The sequence below is a fragment of the Dermacentor variabilis genome, chromosome 8 (assembly GCF_050947875.1).
Source record: "Dermacentor variabilis isolate Ectoservices chromosome 8, ASM5094787v1, whole genome shotgun sequence".
NCBI classification, from domain to species: Eukaryota; Metazoa; Arthropoda; class Arachnida; order Ixodida; family Ixodidae; genus Dermacentor; species Dermacentor variabilis.
This window is the reverse complement of record NC_134575.1, coordinates 24,670,078-24,688,033: the sequence shown is the minus strand read 5'-3', so window position 1 is coordinate 24,688,033 and position 17,956 is coordinate 24,670,078. Positions and strand designations below refer to the sequence as shown.

The 17,956-nt window shown below is 48.9% G+C and overlaps 1 protein-coding gene across 4 annotated transcripts in view; it reads right to left on the bottom strand.

The window, feature by feature from the left end:
- Nucleotides 1-17,956, bottom strand: part of zip (myosin heavy chain 10) — a 107,738-nt gene that overhangs the window by 87,328 nt on the left and 2,454 nt on the right. The gene's annotated exons all lie outside the window — the stretch shown is intronic.

Here is a 17,956-nt window from a genome sequence, read left to right as displayed (position 1 = left end):
AACCCATCGCGGCGGCGACGGCGGTGTCCCAGTTTCGCTGGCCCGCGACGTTTGCGAAGGGTCCGTCCCGCGTGCGGTCGAAACCGGTAACTACGCGAAACCAAGGTTGCTTAATAGCAGCTTTATTTCTTATAGTTAACGACCACATCTATGACCTCACGCGCGATGAGCGGCCTAACCTGAGCGAATCGTTGCCGTTCATTGTATACACCGGAGAGCTGGACAGGAAAAGCGAACGGAACGACCATTTAACCCTGTAATGCCGAACTTATCACATCCCGGGTGTTTCAGCGAACACTCAAAAATTTTTACAGGTTACCTGCGGATGATGGCACAATTATAGCTTATGGGCTGGTCTACTCGAGTAGGCGGACACGAACAAAAAATTGAAATGCATAACCGATTAATTAACAAAAGTTCACTAATTAAGTTTTTTTTTAACTAAGTGCTCTATGGCCATTATTGCAATTTACAAATTCTAACCGTGGAGTTCGCAAGGCGGATCCACATGGAAATAATTCTCAGGATGACACCAGTTTCGAGATATCAATTCCCGAACTTTGCGGAGAAATGCACTGGCGTTCGGGTTACTTTCTTAACAAAAACGTCGTCTAACGCCCAGAAGCACAAAAATGTAACTGGAACGCCAAAGCGTTTCTCAGCATTCGCGTTCTCCGCAATTTCTCCGCAATTCGCGAGGGAACAAAAAACCGTCCGAAGCCAGACGGACGAAGATTAGGCAAATCAATGTACCGTGTCCAGCAACAACGGCCACCTGGCAACGTTGACCGGTACGCGGTGTGTACCGATCATCTACAGGCAGGCTAAACCTCCACGTTCGCTGCTCCCGCGCACGCCGTAGTGCCAGAGGTCCCTCTATAGTAATTTCTTCGCCTCTTAGCCACGCGCCATGCATCGTGTAGAAAGAGAAGGGGGGGGGGCACAAACGGACCCGACGGCGTTCAAAATCAGAAGGCCACAGAGCTATAAAGAGGGGAGCCCCGTTATTTTGTCGGTGAAGGTCTCGTCGCGCAACCACTGCACGGCCGGGCCACGAAACAGCAGCAGCAGCAGCAGCTCGGCCGTCCGAATCCGCAGCCTTGACCCGTCAGACGGAGAGCGCGCATATAATACGCTACGGCTATACAGAGCGCGTGCGTTCACGCGAGCCTGTTTGCTTGCTCGCTTATACGCACGCTCGCTCGCGAATTGGTAGCAGCGTATCGCCGACGCTTCTCGATGCGAGGGAGGGGGGCACGGCGTCGTCTGCTTTGCGTCAAAAAAACTAGAAGAGCGCGACGCGTCGCGTCTCGATCAAGCCGGAAACTAGGCGGCACGAGCAGCACGCCAGACGCTGCGACGGCGGCGACATACCGCGCGCGTACGTGCGTACACAAAACGCGGGCGTGCTCGCCGCGCGAGCACGGACACAAAAGAAGGCTGCGGCGAGACCGCAGCTCCCGTTTCATAACGAGCAGACGTCAGTTTGCGTGCGTGCGGGCGTGCTCGCCAATACAAAGTGGCGAACAGACGATGCGCATCGCTGTGCACAGTTGGGCGCGCGCGTGCAGTACACAGAGGCGAGGCCTCCGAGATCCGAAGACGCGCGCGCGCGGAGACAACCCGTCCGCACAGCCTGATCTCGGAGGTAATGTGATCGAGCCATAGAGTTTCCCCTACAAGAGTTCCCTTCTACGAGATTTCCTGCAAGAGTTCGCTTTTCGAGCAGGGTCCGCGTGGGTGCTGGAGAGCGGCCATCCGGGCGCGGGCCTTTCGTCCTTCCGGCTTCAAATACGGATTTGTGACACGAGTGGCAAAATTGATCAGTTTTGACGAAACGTTGCGTCATAAAGGCGACAATTCGCAAGGCCTCATGCATGGGTTCAGAGACCACAAGATTTCTAGGAAATTTAGGCCAACAAAGGCCGCATCTAAAGCCTAACAAAGGCACAAAAAACAGACAAACTCACGCACCCTCACTCATTCCCATATAGTATAGCTGGACGATCGCAGCGCCAGAGTTCCCTCTAGCGAGGATAAGTAATAAACTCAAATGCTTAATCCGAGATAGCCCCTCACACACTACTGTATGTATATATAACTACTATATAGCCTACGACTTCGACAGCGCAACATACACTAAAGAGTTCCTGCAAGGGCGACACCTGCCGTCTGTTCGCTACAATATGAGCGAGCAGACGACCACTTGTGCCAGCGTCTCGCGTTGTACCGTCACAGCACGAGAATCGGAGCCACCCACCTAGCCCACAACAGCCAGTTTCCTAGCCCACAGCAGCCAGTTTGCTGCGCAAGCACACATATCTTTAGATCTCACTCCGCGAACGGCAACCGGGCAGCTGCAGTTAAGGCAAGACGAGTAACCGCGAGCGCCTCGAGGCGGTGCTTATTTTAGCGTATGTATACCGCGTCTTCTGCAATGCCACTCGGCCATCAAAAATTCCCCCGCGCGTAGGCGTCGCGCGCGGAAGGGACGGGACAGTGACACATTGCCCTTCCCCCCCCCCCGCCCCCCTCCCACGAATTGCGCATGTTCCAGAATACGCGGCCCGCACCACTAATGCACGCGGCGCCATGCATTATGCAGCAGTTGCGTGCACTCCTGAGGCAAGCAACTGGCGAATATCTAGATACACGCGTTCATTTGTGTCAGAGAATCCGCGGACTTGCAGCCTGTCCGGAGATACGCTTTCGGGGGACTTTTTAATGCGTCAGCATTAGAAGTGTCAAAGTGGAAAAGAAATGGATGTATGTGACGTTTGCGAAGCCGGTCACGTGGTAGAGGTGTCTGTCTGTCTCTCTCTCTCTCTCTCTTTCTCTCTCTCTCTCTCTCTCTCTCTCTCTCTCTCTCTCTCTCTCTCTCTCTCTGTGCGTGTGTGTGTGCGTGCGTGTGCGTGTGTTAGAAACCATAAAAGAGCCTTTTCGTAAAAAAAAAGTAACTGGAACGCCGATGCATTTCGTCGAACACTTTGAACACGAATATCTCGAAACTGGCGCAGTCCTGAGAACGCGTTCCAACTGGATGCGCCTCGCGAACTCCCCAGCTATAATTCGTACAGTTAAATATGTGCCGTAAAGTAATTAACTTAAAAGTTATTTAGCGCAATTTTACGAATTTTTCAATTAAGCATCTTGATTTATCGCAGTAACAATGGCCGCCTCATCGAGTAACGCCGATCATTCCTTTCTTTTTCTTTCTTTACGGCGGAAGGTGGTAAATGGGAATTCCACAACCGTTTTTGCGCAGCGGCGTTGAGTTCCTGTATCAAATATCAATCGACAGCAACGCAACTTGTATCGGAGTTCCGTTTTTCTCATTTTTTCCCCTTAGTTTTGAAACGTAATCAGATCAGTGATTATAAAATTAATGTTGCCTTCCATATACCTCCCTCGAATATGCAAGAACCTCCTTGCGCGGTTTAATCCGTAAAACGCAATCGTAAATCCATAAACCATAAGCCAGTAATCCGTATTTTTTTTTCCTTAGGTATGGCAGTTGCTCCTCGTCGAGGTGGGCCGCCGCTCTGCGCAGCTCAGACCTCGGAATCCAGACGTGGGCAGTCCAGCAAGCCCGTGAGGCGGCGTTGAGGCAGGGCCCTGACGTTCCCCCGTGGGAGACCTGAGCCCGGGTCGTGTTAAACCTTGCCGGACGTATAGTAAAGTTGTATCCATCCATCCATATCCATCCATCCATGTCGCGTTTCAGCGGCTCAATGTCGGTGGGTCACCACGCGTTCAAGCGGGCTGCTATACATCGGTTGCTCAGATCGGCAGACATAAGCGAAAGAGTTTTTTTTTTTTTTTTTTTTTGCAGGGTTGTCACGCGGCATAATGTGGGGATTGGAATTGCGTGTAATCGTGCAGACCCGTTTCAATGCAGATGTTGCGGAGGGCAGCTACACATCAAATATTGTTGAGCACGGGCCATCGCAGTTCGTGCAGACGACTTCAGGTTGGATCACTTCTCGTTTTCGCGCCCCCTAAAAAAAAAAAAAGCGCACTCTCGCGAACTATCTTTGATCCAGGGAACGGCCTCGTCGTCGAAAGCAGACGGCAAGGACGGCCGTTGCATGACGCAGGAGCGGAGCACTTCGAATACGGGACGTGTTGTCTTCGTACCATTATTAATTACAACGAAGGCGCGAAATAAAACGACGGACGACGGAAGACGACACGGGACCACCACGTAGGCGCCCACCAGAACGTGCTCAGTTCGTACCATTGCAACCCGGTGGGTACAAGTGAAGCACATAAGGGTAACGGCGCAAACAGACGACCACAAGAAGCGAGACACGTACACACAAGTGTGTACGTCTGTTCGCGTGTACGTCTTGTGGTCGTCTGTTTGCGCCGTTACCCACATGTTTCAAGATGAACAAAATCGCCCAAAAAGAAGTATTGATGAGGTAGCACAAGTGACGGATGGTGTAAGCGCCGCCTATCGTTCGCGGATTTATCCACAATCTTAATAGTGTCGTGTATATAATAGTAGTGTATAATGTAGTAATTAATGAAGGGAAAATTACTTCTCTCCACGTTGCGGGTTTCCGCAGACATATTACGTCGGAGCCTTAGTAAGCGAGAAATTGAGGTAAATTCAGGACACGATTATAGACTCCCCCCGGACATTCAAGTACTTAGCCGATGACGAAAGCGCTCATTTAAATTTAGCCACTAGTACTGAACCACTTCTTTACAGAAACATCATTGTATTGCATTATAAACGGAAAGAAAATGCTATTTGTCCAGTTCTATTTCATCTTCAGAGAGAGAACTACATTGCCATTACCCTCGACAACGACGCCAGCGGTCGAAAGGTTGCGTTTGCGCTCGACTCTGCGCCGCCCGCGCTTTCGCATTTCAGTAGTTTCGTTATCGCGTATAGTGCTGCGCTGGTTTTTCTGGCTTGCGAAACTCCCACAAAGTGCAAGTAGCAGATATTTCCACGCACATGTGAAGTCGCGGTATGTCCGAACGGTCCACGCCACTTGAACAAAAGCAGTTGCAGCGGCGAATCCACCGCTCTGCCCTGGCTCGGTAGAAAGAAAGAAAGAAAGGAAGAAAGAAAGAAAGGAAGAAAGATAGAAAGAAAGAAAGAAAGAAAGAAAGAAGGAAAGAAAGAAGGAAAGAAAGAAAGAGAACGTACTGTCGTCTGTCGGGCGCCGTCTTACTAGCCGACGGCAGCAAATGGCGGTGATGGCGTGTGCAACGTCACCACTCCCCGGTTGCGTAGCGGGAGATTTGAATTGCAATGAGGGCATTCGGAACCCTTCAGATGAAATTTTCTCGTGAACTAAGCAAGCGCTGCCAGGTTTCTGGAATGCTATTCAAACACTTCATTTCGACTTCGCATTTGCCTTTAGTGTCACTTTGACAGTCAGTCGGTTTCGTGGCTACAGACTAATGTGAGATGACGCAGACGTACAGAATCACTGTCGCACAACCTGAACGCGAAGCAGTTGCACTCTCTTCCCGTATAAGGCTCGGCGCGGTGCACATTCTATACATCCTGCGTTACGGATGTACTACAACATCCCGCACCGTTATGTATTTCTATCACGCCAATTCCCGACCGATGACGTTCTGTTTCCTCCTCTCGACGCAGACGACCGACAGACGGCACGCTGTTTACGAAACGCCGCGGCGTCGGCTCGATCAGCTCGCGTATATATATATAATAGTAACAGACGGATATACGTTCACGACCGCTTCCTCTGACTATAGATCGATCCGTCGCGGTGCCCGCAAATCTCCAAAGCCGAGATGGAATCCGCGGTGACGTCACGTCCGGCGTTCTCTTTTAAAACCCGACTGGGTTGCACACGCACGCATACCAGACACACGAGTCACGCGTGTGGTATACTCGAGTACTCGAGAAGAGGACGTCGTGTCTGCAGCGCGTAATCTCGAGTGTGGACGGAGTGACCGATTGACGGTGCGTTGCAAGCGATTCTGGCCGGCCTTTGTAAAAGGCGGTCTTCAACTGCCAAGACGACTTGCTTCGAGCCCAAGTCGACGGAACGCATTCGGAAGACGTCTCGGCAAGTGGCGTCGACAAGAAGAAAAAAAGAAGAAAGCCAGGAAGCACACACATCGTTGCTGTAATGCGAGCACGCTGCACGAGCCAGCCTACGAACACACACACACACACACACACACACACACACACACACACACACACACACACACACACACACACACACACACACACACACACACACACACACACACACACACACACACAACGTAGCTTACATTAGGCGCACAAGCGTGAATACGTTTTGTTGTGTCGTGTTTTCGAACATTCTACATACTAAGCCGCCACCTTGTTTGGTCGGCAAAGTAACCTCCATCTTTCTCTTTTTTTCGTTGACTTCCATGTTCTCGCAAAACTTTTTTATAACGGCTTTGTCAGAACTGGAACGAGACTTAAGATGAGCGCTGTCGGCTTAAGCTGTCCGTGAAACTGCAGTATGCAACGAGTATTATAGAACACAGCGTGAAAAACCTCTTAGACGGTTGATTCGCAGCACAAAGCCTGGTCTTCTTTGGCAGTATACCTTAAGAATGAGAGAGGGGGGAGGTCAAGGAGTGTCAGAACGGGGATGCAATCTAGTATACGGGTCGATGAACAAACAGCTCGCGTTCCTCGTACAAGCATATCACTTAAGCAATTGACCGGGGGCAACCGCCCCCCTCCCCCTTCCCCCATTTAGCGACCGCGAGGAGATAACTGGGCGCGCCGCCTTATCACTGACACTTCCAGAAGAGACGCTATCCGGCGATCTTGGCTACGAGCCCACAGTCGTACAGGTTGAAGAAGTGATCGCCTCATCCCTTCTGCCTCGCCGAAAGACGCCGACGGCTTCAAAAACGAATCAGCGCGTTCTGACGCATCGGCTGAGAGAGACAGAGATAGAGAGAGAGAGAGAGAGAGGATGTTTCAGACCGCGCACGTAGTCAATGGACGCGCCCACTGCAATAGAGTGAAGTGTTCTTCGCAGTGTGCCGAATTAGTCACACGGAGACCCAGATCGTGAGACGGAAATTTCCAGAAAAAAAAAATGGATTGGAGCAGACGTACGACAGATCGACACACCTGAGTCACGATCGCCAGCTATACCACACCGTTCTGTTTATTAAAAGAAAGTGTACAATCGTTGCATTATAACCGTGTCAACCTACAAGGAAAAGAAACTTGGAGGTTAATGAGGAAGTTCGAGAAGATAGAGGTATATGGACCACGCAAAGAGCGACGGTGTGAATTAGAGGGCGAACGGAGGTATACAGCCGGCGCTCTGGTTGGTGTAAGGGTGTGCAGTTATGGACAGATTTACACCTTTTAACCTTTAAGGGTGTGAATTATTTTACAGTGTCGCAGGCGCTCTCGTTGAGATTGGCAAGAGAAACAGGGTTGGGCAGCTCACGTATTGCTCGGGGGACGAATCCTGCGGCCTATTTAAGAGTTACGGATTGGTTGCCCAAGGGGAGGGAAGCCAAGTCGGAGACGGCAGGCGGTGTGATGAAACTGCGAAATCTGCAGCCGCACCGTGGGGTCAGCTGGTTCAAGACGAAGGCGAGAGAAGGGGGGGGGGGGGCGCTTGTCGCAAGATTGTGGCTGTTTGGGCTTGTTGATTTCAAGGCATGACGAATTGTAACGCAAAAAAAGAAAAACAGACGAGAAACGAGCCGACTGCAGTTGGTTAGTATAGTTAGCACTCGCCTGTCATCTCGTTTTTCTTTTTTTTTTTCATCGTTCTGCGCGACAATGTGTCGCTATGGAGATCGCTAACAGAGGCTTCCGTCCTGCGCGGTGAACATGAAATTAGGCCGAACACGTTCGTTCACCAGACAGAGCCAATAATATCGCGTCGCCGCAGTAGCGCAACACTTTGGCCGTCTCACCGGGAGTGGCGTATATCGTGCGCTCTGTCACAACGAGTATGCAAGTGCTCTAATTACTGCGCACATATCTTCGAACTCCGTTTCGATTATCTGTCCTTCACACGCTGCCCTCTCTGCTGGGCAGATTTTTTTTTTTTTTCATGCGACATCCTCTCCGTTAGTCTCAGCCACGATGCGGCCAGCAGAATCTTTTTTTCTCTTTTCTTTGCCGCTATAGCGACAACACAATAGACGCGCTGATGTATACCCTTCACTGCACGTAACGCCCCTACAACCCCGGTGCACAAAATATTTCGTGATTGATTGATTGATTGATTGATTGATTGATTGATTGATTGATTGATCGGTCAATCGAGGTCTCAAAGAAGAGACGTCGTAATTAACGCCTGACCACTCGCCCACCCCATCGAAATGAAGCCGGCGGGGTCGAGACTCGAACGCTCGACCTCGTACACCGCAGCAGAATGGCATAGCTGGTCAGCCACCACTGCGACAAGCATTTTTCTTTTCGCTCTCAGTAGATAACCGATGGTCATTAAGGGTTACGGACTGGATCCCAAGGGAAGGGATGCGTAACAGGGGGCGGCAGAAAGTTAGGTGGGCGGATGACATTAAGACGTTTGCAGGGACAACATGGCCACAATTAGTACATGACCGGGGTAGTTGGAGAAGTATGGGAGAGGCCTTTGCCCTGCAGTGGGCGTAACTAGGCTGATGATGATGATGATGATGATGATGATGATGATGATGATGATATGCAAACGACGACACGTGTCGATAGCGGAAAAGAAGAAGCTGCAGACTTTGCGTTGGTTTGACCGCGCGGATCGAGTGGCTTTTGACGCCCTCAAAAACATCGCGGTAGTCGCGCGAGAACACCCGAGAACACCGCTGCGGGCAAGTGGGCGTGTCTAGAGACCAGCTGTGACCCCCAATGGCCTCCGAGATCCGCGCGCCCGATCTCGGAGGTCACGTACCTCCACACCTGAGCTTTCTTGTAGCATGCACTTAAAAGCACTGAGCACCAGCATTCTTCTTCTTCATTTCTGTCCCTAAGAAGGGTGTCTAATAAGTTTTAAGCGCGAGCAAAGACCAGGACAAGAAACACAGACGCCCCCCATTCCGCGCCCGCAATCGATATATCTATATATATACGGCAACCGCCCGCGAGCGGCAGTCGAACCGGCGACCGCGCGCTCAGTAGCAGGAGAACGTTAGGGCCCAGCGATCCAGTGGCCGCAGTTTCTCCGCCATAACCGAGTTGCCACCCCCCCAAGCAAGACAGAGAGAGAGAGGGAACGCATATTATATATCTTCGACGTAAAAAAGCGCAATGCATGTGCATTTTTTTTTTCCTTCCAACCTCAGCCCCACAGCAGCCAAAGCGTTTCCCGCGATACGTCCCGGTTACGTAGTATTCATTGTTCGTGCGCCATCACACACGCACATAAAAAAAAGAAAAAGAAAGGAAAGAAAGAAAAGAAAAGGAGAAAGAAAAGGTGCAAGGCCATGGTCGGGATAAGATAGGCGGGCTTAAACGCGGATGCCCCTTTCTATTCCTTCTCGCGCGCTTTACATTTTGTCTCCCTCCAGCGCGCACGTATGCTAAAACGGGGGCAGTCGGGCGTCAGTACGCGCGGAGAGATACGACGGCCACGTCGGTCGGCAGAGAGGAAGGCATTTTTATCGGCGAAACACGCACTCTCGACACCGAACGACGCGGCCAGAGGAGAACAATGGAGCGAAAGCGTCGCCTTCCGAGCATTTCTGCCCCCCTTTTCCTCGCTCCCCCCCCCCCAATTACGAGCTTTATCGTTTCCGAAAGTGCACAGTGGCTTATCAGGAACGCCGTAACAGGGAGAGGGGGATGGCGGGTGGGGGAGGCGCTCCGGATTAATTGCGTAACCAGGTGAAAGGAAAGAAATACATAATCTGAGGCTTTCACGCGCCAATCCTAGGATTTGATTGTGAGGCACGCCGTATACGTGAGGCACCTAGGCGTGAACGGTGGGTGGGTGAGCGGAGGGGGGGGGGGGGTCTTTAACATACACCTGAATCTAAGTACACGAGAGAATCTAAGTGCACGAGAAGTACACGACGAAAGCGCTGGTCAGCGGCAAAACTGAATATGTCTGTTGCCAGCGGAACTGGAGACAAAAAAAAAAAAAAAGAGACGTAGCGCGATCTGGACACCTGACAAAGACGGAATTAAAATGCGGACGCGGTAGCCGAATGCCAAACGCTGCAGTTCATCGTGGAAGAAACGAAAGAAAGGGGGGGGGGGGGGGTGACAAGTCGTTAGGAGTGCCGCGATAACGGAACAGCAATAACCAGCAGTAACTAACGCCGTACACCCACGTATTGCTAGTAGACGACACCAGGGGCAATCCACGATATATAAGCTTGGTAACGACGGTGATTCAGCTACATTTGGCGGGGAATATTGTACTGGAACATTCCATACATCACCATCATCATCGGCCTATTTCTATGTCCATCTCCTGGACGAAGGACTCTCCCTGCGATCTTAAATTACGCCTGTCCTCCGCCAACAGATTCCAACTTGCGCCTGCGAATTTCCCAATTTCATCGCTCCACCTAGTTTTCTCCCGTCCTCGACTGCCGCTTCCCTTTTCTTGGCACCCATTCTCTAACACTAATGGTCCACCGGTTATCTGCCCTGCGCATTACGTGATCTGCCCAGCTCCGTTTCTTTCTCTTAAATGTTTGCTATCTGATCCACACCGCTCTCTTCCGGTCTGCTAGCGTTACGCCTAACATTTTTCGTTCCATCGCTCTTTCTTCTCAAGCTTCTTTGCCAATCTCCAAGTTTCTGCCGCATATATGTCACCACCGGTAGAATGAATTGATTGTACATCTTGCTTTATAATGATAATCGTAAGCTCCCAGTCGGGATCTGGCAATGCCTGCCGTATGCACTCCACCCCATTTTTTTTTTTCTTCCGTAAATTTGCTTCACGAGAGGTAAACGTACTCCTTCACAGAATCCAGAGGCTGACTGGAGATCCTGAATTCTTCTGCCTTTGCGTGCAGACTACTGAACATCATCTCGGCATTCTGCACATTAATATTCCGTACATACTCGTCTACAAACATGCAAACTCGCGTTTAAAAAAAAATATCGAGCAGCAGGGGCAGCCCGGCCGACATGCGCCAGGTTGCCTCCACGTCGCGAGCGACCGCGCATGCGCGGGCGTGGCAGCGCGTTAAACAATCAGACGTTGCCTGCTGCGCCAGAAATCACTAACCAGCCAACCGACCGACCGACCGGCAATTCCGTATCGCAGTATACGTCTGCGACAAAGGATATCGCCAAGTGAGGTGAGCAAATCAAAACGTGGCTGTACAGCCCCCTGCGTCGTCTGCCAAAAAAACGAGTCGGCTACCTGTGTAGCCCGCCCACAAGGAAGTGCCGTGCCAACCCCGCTCGGAGAGCGGTCGCGTCGTTTAATATCTTTGTTTGATTTTTTTTTTTCATTTCTTAAAGCGCCTTTCGATCTCATAACGCCCGTCGCAGACTACTAACGGCGCGTGGGTGGAGGAGTCTCTCGAACGGAAGGAAAAAAAAAAAAAAAAACTTTCGAAATCGAGAAGTGGGGGCGGGGGCGTACAAGGCGCGCTATACAGGCTATATACCGACGTGTAACTCAGCATCTCAATGAACAGTACCACCTCGCGTGGGCTTTTTCGTCGGACCGTAGGCACGGACGCCTAATGATGACGCAATAAAACTCGCCCCAAGATGCCCAAAGAACAACATAAGAAAAATTGACAGTGGCTTAAGTATCCTCACGTGATTTGAATGCGAAATCATGGTTATACGTCCGTGATACGCGACGTCGTCATACATTGTCACGTGTCCTTGACAACCCTATAGCTTCAAAACTTAATCCACCTTAATCGAGTTTGCTCGAAAATGTGTGCCAACTTAAATCCACTTTAATTCACCTTCATTCACTTTACTCCACCTTAAGTCACCTCACTCTAACCTTGTTCAAACTTCAATTCTGTGTTACTACTGCCGTCATACAAGACGCTGATGACGTCACTGATGCTTTTTTTTTTTTTTTTTTGTAACCACTCGCACTGCGGACAATTCCAGCTTTAATGCCTGATGGGACGTTTAGTGCTTTCGCATTAAAAATCCGGCAGAAACCCACCTCGCAAATGACTGTAGACGTTCGCAGCGCTTAGCACCGAGGCAACGTAGCCACACCCTATCGCCACGTTATCCACTTCTGTGCATAGCCGAATTGTTTAATTATTCTTGCCGACATCTTTTTTCACTTCTATATAGCTCAACCCTCCTCGCTCAACGTACCCTGCGCTTCGATACTGTTCCCTTTTTTCTCCACACTCGGCTGCTTTTGATGCCGACTTTCTCATTACCCTGTAGCATGACATTTACCTGTCTATTCGGGCGCTTATATATATATATATATACTCATTGGCACATACCCATTCTGGAGGATTATCCAAGAATGTTCACGTATACGCCACGCACCCAACGACGCAAGTTGCCTGTCTGGACATGCAAGTGGCACATGACCAGTCACCCGAGTTGGTGAGAAAGCGGTTACATACCTACGGACACAGCGAATAGTATACGAAGTTAAAGAAAAAAACACATAACCGCATTTAAAATAAAATGAAGAAAAAAAAATGGCGGCGCATCCATCCTTCGGAGACGATGGGCGTCGTCAAAGCGAGCAGCAATCTATGTTGCGACGGGCGTGTAGTCGGCGACCGATGTGTTTCGCGATTATCACGAAATGAGCGACGCGTGCACCCGGTGACACATACTGCCGTGGACCCAAGTTGGCGTCGAAGAGGTTTTCTGAAGGGGCGCCAAATACCCCGTTGTCACATCACCCGGCGACTCAAGTTGGTGCGACGATTGGTTTTGAAACCAGTTCCCTTCGCACGGCTAGCCTATGCTCCGATCAAATCAGACCACGGGCTACCCAGTCAAGGTCAGATGCACACACACACACACGCAAACACTATATTATATATATATATATATATATATATATATATATATATATTATATATACATACACAAGAAAAAAGTTATTACAGGTACTAATGTGCAATATTTTTAATAAGACTGAAAGTATAGTTAAATTTGTGAATTATAGTTGTCATGATGCACTACTTGTGACGAGTGTTACTGTGCAATAATAATACATTTACATAATATGTTGTTCATCATTATTCTCTTTGGCCCTGTATGTTTCCTTTCATACTTCTCACTTCTTGCCTGTACCGTCCTGTGCTTCTCATTTTGCTTAAAAAAACAAAAGAAAAACAGAATGTATTCCTCAGAACCTAAATAAAGTTCTTCATACTATACCGTACCCCCCTTACGTAATACACCAGCGCGGCCTTTCAAGGGTAAAGAAACGATCACATACATACCGCATACATACATACATACATACATACATACATACATACATACATACATACATACATACATACATACATACATACATACATACATACATACATACATACGTACATGACCTGGCTACCTCTGCGATCCGCTAACAAACTGTGCGACAATGAATCCTCGCGACTACCTCACACCGGCGATTTTAATTAAAGCCCAGCGTATATGCGCACGCGCACTTTCGACGCGGCTTCTAATGCCCCCTGCACGACCGCAATCTTGGGTCGGCCGTAACGCTCAATTGCCCCGCCCCCGTACGAAGGCCCCCACGACACACACGATGGATGGATGGATGGATGATTGTGGCTCAACCCTTTGAATCGGGCGGCGGCGGCGCGCGCCACCTAGCCTTTAATGGTTCTATATGCATGCATACCTATGTATTTACTCCTTTACTTTTGCGTTGATATTGTCCACCAATCAGATAGCCTCCGTTTAGTTATTTCTACCCGTTCAAAGTCTATTCTACTTTCACTGTCTTTAAAACCCAAGGCTTTGAATAGTTCCCCGTTACATTCAACTGCAGGGTGAAGTTGTTTACAAGCAAGTATCAGGTGTTCCGCCGTTTCCTCCTCCTCTCTACACGCCTCGCACACCAAATCTATCTCCTGGTATCTGGCTCGGTACGTTTTAGTCCTCAGTACACCTGTCCTGGCTTCGAACAACAATGAGCTTCCCTTAGAGTTATCGTAAATATTTTCTTTGGCTATTTCTTGCTTAAACGTCCTGTATGTCTCCAATGCCGATTTGGTTTGCATCTCTGTACTCCACATACCCCTCTCTGCCTCCTTAACCTTTTTCTTGACAGATGATTCCTTACTTGTTCCCCCGCTACTTCCCAAGTATTTGCTTGTCAATTTTCTAGTTCGCTTCCTCCACCTCGTGTCAACATTCCTCGTGTATAAGTAACTGAAAACCTTCCTAGCCCACCGAATTTCCCCCATTTTTCTCAATCGCTCCTCAAATGCTATCTTGCTACTAGCCTCTCTGCCCTCGAAAGAAGACCATCCCAGATCCCCCTGCACTCCAAGATTTGGTGTCTTGCCATGTGCTCCCAGAGCGAGCCTACCCACACCACGTTGCCTAATTTCCAACTGTTGCCGGGTCTCTGTTCTAATACATAGAACTGCATTGGCAAAAGTCAGGCCTGGTACCATTACCCCCTTCCATATCCCTCGTACTACCTCGTACCTATTGTAGTTCCACAGTGCCCTACTCTTCATAATCGATGCACTTCTGTTACCTTTAGTCGTTAGATATTTTTCGTACTCTGTCAGATACTCAATGCCATTATTTATCCACACCCCAAGGTACTTGTATTTATCGACTATCTCCAGCATGGCCTCCTGTATCTTATGCTCGCTGCAACTGTTATCATTAAAAATCATGACTGCTGATTTTTCTTTGCTAAACTTCAAGCCTAACCTGTCTCCTTCTGTACCACATATGTCCATTAATTCCTGCAGATCTTCTGCATTGTCAGCCATTAATACAATATCATCCGCGTACATCAGTCCTGGTAATGACTGTTCAATCAATTTTCCTTGCTTGAGAAATGATAGGTTGAAGCCGAGTCCGCTTTGCTGTATTTTGGCCTCTAGACCTTGTAGGTACAGCATAAACATCAGAGGTGACAATGGGCACCCCTGCCTAAGCCCCCGCCGAATCATCACAGGCTCCGAAACCTGCTTTTCCCATTGTATAATCACCCGGTTACCTTCATAGATATCTTTTAAGAAATTGGTTACTCCATCTCGCACTCCTAAAGTTTCCAGAATGCCCCACAAGCCCTCTTGAAGTACACTGTCATAGGCTCCCTTGATGTCCAAAAAAGCCAGCCATAGGGGTCTGTGTTCCTTTTCAGCTATTTCAATGCACTGTGTTAGCGAGAACAGATTGTCTTCTAGCCTCCTATGCTTCCGGAACCCATTTTGTAGCTCTCCAAGTACCCCCTCGTTCTCTACCCATGCCTGCAGTCTGTCCTTTATAATCTGCATAACCACCCTGTAAACCACTGACGTCACTGTTATAGGCCGGTAGTTATTTATGTCAGCTTTGTCCCCCTTTCCCTTATATATCATTCTCATCCTACTTAGCCTCCATTCGTCAGGTACTTTACCATCCACTAGCATTTTGCTCACCACCTCCCTCAATGCTTTCTTAGATTTCGGGCCCAATTTCTTTATTAACATAATTGGAATACCATCGGGGCCTGCCGATGTGCTACTTGGTACCCTCTTCTCCGCCCTTTCCCACTCTTTTTGTCCAAGCGAAAGCAGTGGGTTGACCGGGCTATTCCTTTCCGACGTACTGCATGTACCATTTGTCTGTTTTGTAAATTTTTCCCTCATCATGGTTCCTATATGCTCCATTGCCGCCTCTCCTTCTAACCGAGTACCTTGAGCTGTTACTATATACCTCTGCTCTAGGCTTGTCCTATTACCCAAGGAGTTCAGATGTTGCCAGAATTTTCTAGCTGCCTGTTTATCTTTGTTATTGCTTATTTTTGACAGCCATTGGGACCCTTTTGTCTTGATTTTCTCGTTGACCAAATAAGATGCTTCCCTTTTGCATTTTATGTAGTTTACCCATTTCCTCTCTACTTCTGCTTCAGGTTCTCCCTTACTTTTGGAATACCTGTGTTCCCTGGAGGCTTCCTGACGTTTCTTTATGGCCTTCTTAACTTCTTCATCCCACCAGCTCTTGAGTTTTCGTATCCCTTGCCTTGTTTTCCTGACTCGCGCCTTACCTAGCTCACGCTCAAATAGTCTCATTAACTTTGGGTAAGTCCAATCAGTTTCAGTGCTCTCTGATATTTCCTCTTCAATTTGTTTGGCCGCTATTTCCACTTCGTCTTCTGAGTAAAAAATCACATCTGGCGTTTCCTCGCGCGTCGTTCGTGCTTTAGTTTCCTAACGAGGGCGTTAATTAGCGACACCACGCGGCCATGAGAGAAAGAGCACCACACCGCATTTTGAGGACGGAGATCTGTCTCTCCATGAAATGTCGTCCGTTTATCTCCTCCTCCTCCCGGGTGTCTTTTTCTTTTTTAATAAGCAACGACATCCATCCCATCTGAGCAACATGCACTGTAGCCTGTACAAAAAAAAAGAAAAAAAAACACGTAAACAACAAAAGTTCTCGTTCCAGTGCCCAGCTGGGACAAAGTCGTTTCCTGCACGTAGGGATCGTGTACCTACATGGAATCTAAAGGCATTTTTTTTTTTCATCCTTACCTAAAATAAGAAAGGGCGGATCGTTTACCATTAAGCGCACGAACGCATCTGGCGCACGTATGTCACTACATTCCACAATTACAAACCGCCATTATTACCTTTCCGTCTGCCCGTCAAAGCAGACGACCGCACAGCCGTCGCCTGCTACCAACGTCAGTCGCCATTTCCTTTCGTACAGTGAGTTATCCCATTCAGGCGCATCAAAAGCACTAACAAAAAGAATACTTAAAATGCCTCACACACATGGCAAAACTTCTAACTGCACTTGTGCAGTGTAAGGTGCTTTAGTAAAACAAGTCGGAGGATATACACGTCTGGGTTTTCGCGTTCGGATCAGTATGTCATGATGTAGCGGGTTCTTTCTTTTTCACGGTGTTTTACATCCAGGATATATTTCGAGTGGTTGGGTGGGTGCCTTCCAAGTATGCTAGACATGAAAGAGTTGATGTTTTCATGTCTCGCGCAGAGTACACATTGCGTAATATTCCCAAAACACACCGATGAACTGAACATGTTAAAATCCGTTCCGCAGCAATAGGCACTTCAATACTGCGACAACGCAACAACAAAAATGTACTAAAACTAAATTTGCAATTGACAGAATTTGCCGGCGCCTGAAGTGGATATACCGCTGTCAGTCCCAGACCTTGACTAAGCGTGCCGTACATAACAAGCACTACGGGGAAAGAAGGTTATACAGGAAGAAATACTTGAGCCGCGTCCAAGACACGCGAGGGAGAAATAGCGTTTAAGACACGGCAATGTATTATATATATCGGCACGGCAAAACGAAATGAAGCGAGCTATAATACGGCACGGCAAGGAAAAAAGAAACTATAAAAATAAAGCGAAAACAAAATGTGCCCTCTAGGCAGCCTGGATGGAATTTGGCCAACGCCACGCTATCGCAATCCACTTCGCGCCGCGAGCAGAGGCGGGCGACCACAGCTCGTTGATCCAATTTATTCAACGCTGACCCCCCCTCGAGGCAAGCTCCCCCCACCTCCTTCCGATAACGCTCATAATCCTTCGCCTCTCCTATCGTTCTTTCACGTCTGCTAATTTAGAGATCAAACTATATCACATAAAACCACGACGTCGCGTTCACCCATACATCGACAACGCCGAGGGAACCACGCCCACTGCTGCGACAAAAGGAAAACTGCCGCGCCGTTTCGTTTTTTCGACAAACCGAGTGTTCGCACACACAATGGCACCGAGTCTGAAAGGTTGATCGACTCAAACCGTTTCGCTTTAATGACGCTTTATTTGTTTGTCTTTCTCTCTCTCTCTCGGGTCACAAAGCCAACAAACGCCGGGC